The sequence below is a fragment of the Myotis brandtii genome, unplaced genomic scaffold (genome assembly GCF_000412655.1).
Source record: "Myotis brandtii unplaced genomic scaffold, ASM41265v1 scaffold1606, whole genome shotgun sequence".
In the NCBI taxonomy this organism is placed as follows: Eukaryota; Metazoa; Chordata; class Mammalia; order Chiroptera; family Vespertilionidae; genus Myotis; species Myotis brandtii.
Window position 1 is genome coordinate 442,681 of NW_005355862.1, and position 4,657 is coordinate 447,337.

General features: G+C 47.4%; 1 protein-coding gene across 2 annotated transcripts in view; it reads right to left on the bottom strand.

The window, feature by feature from the left end:
- The window catches only part of DOK5 (docking protein 5), a 146,791-nt gene that overhangs the window by 141,058 nt on the left and 1,076 nt on the right, over window positions 1–4,657 (bottom strand). The window lies entirely within an intron of this gene.

A 4,657-nucleotide genomic window follows, 5' to 3' on the forward strand; every position in this document is an offset into this window, starting at 1 on the left:
ACAGGCTGGGCTGGGGGACCCCCCTCCCCCCGCCCCCCGAGTGCACAAATTTTTGTGCACCGGGCCTCTAGTCTACACTAATAAAAGAGAAACATGCAAATTGGTGTCTCTCCGCTATGCCCACCAGCCAATCAGGATGAGTATGCAAATTAACCCAACAAAGATGGTGGTTAATTTGCATATGCAGGCACAGAGCGAAGACTGAAGACTGAAGATGACTGAAGACTGAAGAGGTATGGCTTCTCTGCTGCAGCTCGAGTGGAGAAGCCAAGCCTCGCTGCTGTGGCCAGACCAAAGGCCTAGGTCCTGGGTGCCGGCAGCCAGGGGAAGGAAGGCCTATTGCGTGAATCTTCGTGCAACGAGCCTCTAGTCCTATATAATAAAAGGGTAATATGCAAATTTCCACTCTCCTAAGAGAGGAAAGTTCGGGAATGACTGGTCGCTATGACATGCACTGACCACCAGGGGGCAGACACTCAATGCAGGAGCTGCCCCCTGGTAGTCAGTGTGCTCCCACAGGGGGAGTGCCACTCGGCTGACCAGGATGAGCAGCGCTCCCACATCTGGTCGATCCCCGCAGGCCACATCCTTGACCAGTGCACGAATCCATGTACTGGGCCTCTAGTAGTATAAATAAAAGATAGAGAATTCCCAGCCTTCACTGAGCCTCACATGCTATCTGGGGGATACAGGCAATCAATAAGTAAACTCTACAGACCAATATGTGAGGCAGGTGATAAGGCTAGAGAGAAAAAAGGGAAGGGATATAGGGGGAGGAGGAGGGAAGAAATAATAAAATAGGGTGTCGGGAAGGCTTCAATGAGGAGGTGGCATTTGAGGAAAGGCTGAAGGAGGTGAGAGAGGCAGCAGGGGGAACAGCATCCCAAGCAGAGGGAACTGCAGTAGAAAAGGGTCAGAAACTCAGAGCCCATTGTAAAGCTTTTACTCTGAATTGCATGGAAAGACACTGGTGGTTCGAGCAGCCAGGGAGCCAGATCAGGAGGTCATTGCAATATTACAGGGAGGACCTGGGGGTGGGAGGGCTCAGCCCAGGGTGGTAACTGTGAATGGTTAGAGGGACAGTCGGATTCTAGGTGCATTTCAAAGACAGAACCCACAGAATCTCCCGATTGTTGGTCTGGGAGTGAGAGCTAAGAGAAGGAGAGAGGAATGAGGTTTGATTGCTGCTTGCTTGTTTGACATTTACCAGGGCAACTAAAATGCTGGGCCCTCTCCTGGCTGAGCTGCAGCCTCCAGCAGAGGCTGGTGTGGATAAAGCCATCAAGGTTAGGGTGCTTTAAGTCTGAGGCAGCTGTCAGAGGTCCGGGGGATATGTGGGCTAGACAGGAAAGACAGGCCTTGGTAGACAAGAGCCCAGAGGCATTATTTAAAAGTGAGCAATCGAGGGGAGGGATGTAGATGAAAACACTAAATGTGAGTTTAAGCTCTGAGGTCTGGATTGTGGACAAGCCAAAGCAAATATTGATTGGGATATCCTCTCCGTAGCAAAAGAAGAAACCAAGGAGGACAGTTAAACTGTTCCATGCAAGCCACACACTCAGGTTAATGATGTGCAAACTGTCTGATTCACCACTCATCCAAGGATACATTTTTAGGGCCTTTTGGGGGTTAGCCAAATAATTGTAGACAGCTGCTCCCCTGCTGACCCCACAGCCCCCCAAATAGTAACATGGACATTCCTGAACAAATACTGCCCAGGGCACAGCTTGAGGCCTCCATGAGCCAGCGAAGAGTAAGCTGGAGAATGAAGATGTGAAGATACCAGGACTTTTGAGTAATAGGAATTGAATTTCATTAAGCTTTTCTATGTTTAAAGAAAAGTCAATATGTATGTGATTACTTAATCACTTAAACTGGTTAGGGTCTCAACTAAAGATGAACACTTATGCACTATCCATTTGTGGGGACAGTCTTAGAATGTTTCCTATCACATTAAAAAAAAATCACTTACATGTATATAATTTGTAAAAGCTTCATCCAGTGAGAATGCCTCCAGCTGCATAAATGTTTATGCCTCTGGGCACTTGAAAATATAAAAATAAAGAAATCAATAATCCCTATATCCTTCCACTGATTCCAACTCATCTTTGATTTTACTAAAGAAATCATACAGTCAGAATCAATGCTGTATGCTTTCACTGCATTTTTACGAGTATTATCTGATTTAATGCTCCCAACATAGCTAATGTTCATTGTATACACTTGAAAACTGAGGCCAAGAAAGGTCAAGGGTCATAGAGCTAATGAGTCATAGAAGCAGAATTTGTTCTCTTTTTCCAAACCCGAGGGAGCATCTCTTGGCCCAACAGCTGCTTTCCATGAAATGTTGTTTTCTTGTTTAATTATAAACCCTCCCAAACACGGTTCTAATCCACTGACACTTGTCTGGATTCCATTAATAAAACCACTATGTCATATTAGTTCCTAAAGAGGCTCATGAATTGCAGTTACGTGTTCACTCTGTGAAGTTCAAGGGGCACTGGCTGGGCACCCACTTTGTACCAGACACTCTGGCCTGCCTCCCTCAGACTTACACCTGTTGCCTGCGGTTCCAGATCTGCAGCCTAGACGAGCACCATTACCAGGGCCCACTTTGGACAGAGGTTCCCTATACCGTTTCCCCGAAGCATTTTCCACCATTGCTTGCAGTCTCCATTCAAAACTCTAGTTTGCACTGCTTTCTGACAACTATGTGAATAAGTTATATAATGAGAACACTTTTTAAAAATTTACTGGTGACAAAACCAATGTTAACAAAGAAGACCAGATTCCTTTGATCATATTTTTCACCCTTTCTCTCCATGAGCAATAACCATCTTCTAACAGATATTCTAAAAATCGATGTGAGTGTTAACACAGTCTAAATGAATAAATCCTGAGAAAGTCTACTGCTTGCTGGCATACTCTAAGATATAAAATGAATGCAAACTATATTTCCTTTCCTTCTGCTCCAAATATCTGTCCATAAACATTGGCACACACATAGGACTATATTGTGTCAGTTGCAGTAATACAGAAAAATAATCTCAATTACCATAAGCTAGAAAGTTATGGTAACTAGTCTTTCAAATAAATCACCATGTGTCACAATTTGGCATAAACTCCGATCCTGATGAATAATTCACATTTTCTGCATTAATAATGCACGTCCTCTTCCTATTGGAATGCTCCCTAACGCAGAATGGCTGTCTCTGAGCAATTTCCTCAATTGACATGATGGAGTAAGTCTAAACTTAGAAAGGCGTCTTTTTAATGCTGCCTTTACTACTGTAACACTCTGGCTTGCCCATAAGATTATAAAAAATATAAAGTTCCTATCATTTCCTGCCCTTTGCATGAGAGTCACTCAGTTAGGTGCCCAACAGTAGTTGCTCCAGCTGCTGAGACTATCTGCAAAGCAAAAGCGGATCAAGGGAACCCAGAGCGTGCTGGTGGGGATTGGTTAGTTTTGTGACATCTCTCCCTAATTATCTATGCACAATAGCACAGGGCATAAATGCTAAAACAAAACATGGTGATGGGCAGGGATGGGGGTGGGGGGGGAGAAGGAGGAGGAGGAGGAGGAAGAGAGGGACCAAAACGAACCAAGCAAGAGTTTTTAATAATTACAAATGCTTCCCATCACCAGGTTTTCTTTCCAAGCCATTTACCACAGTGAAATTATCAGGCACATAAAGGTGCCAAGGTGCCAACGACACATATTTGTAGAGAGACTTCACTATAACTCTCTTCCCAGTGGGGCCAGTCCACATCACCGTTGCCATTTATTATGATTTCAGACATTATTAAGTTAACTTTCCTTCCCCCACCTCTCGCCAAACGCACACAATAAACAAAGACAGCCACAGCACCTGACGCGAGGCAAAGAGAAATGAGGTAGTTTGAAATTAAAAAAAAAAAATCATGCCAGTATCCTCCCCGTCCCTCCAGCATCCTTTGTGGTCACTCAAGCCAAAGGGAAGCAGAATGAGTTCTCTCTGAAGTCCCATCAACGCAGAGAACAGGCGGGAGGAGAGGAGCCATCCCTGTGCCTCCTCTGTCCGCGGTGGGTGCTCTCCGATTCATTCATTCTTTCCTTCAGCACCAATTTAGGGAACACTCGCTCTGTGCAGGGAGCAGGTCCCACCCAGCTGAAAACCACCACCCGGGCTAAGGACCGGGGAAAATTCAGGCTCCGGCCCCGTCCCCAAGACGGCTGGCCAGAGGCCGCCCACGCCGCCTTTGCCAACACCTGGGACAGAGGTGGGTCACTGTCCAGGACCCCAAGTCCAAGGAGACCTTTCACGGGGCCGCAACCTCTCCCTGGGGTCAGAGGGTCGGCGACCTGGTCCGCACCGCGGGCGCCTGCCCCTTTCTCCGCCTGCGGATCCCTCTCCGGGAAAAGTTCAGGCGGCGGCGAGTGGGAAGAGGGGCACCGGGCATCCGGCGGGCTCCGCACCCGCCCCGCTCCTAGCTCTAACTCCCATGGCTACCGAGAAATATTTATTTCGAGTAGATGGGCTCTAGCGGCTACTGGAGCCGAACACGCGGCCACCATCGGAAAGCCAAGTCATCGGAGAGATAAAGATAGACCCATGACACGCCCAGACCTGGCCCTGCAGCGGCCGCCCCAGAGGAGTGGGTGCCCGCGGGGCGA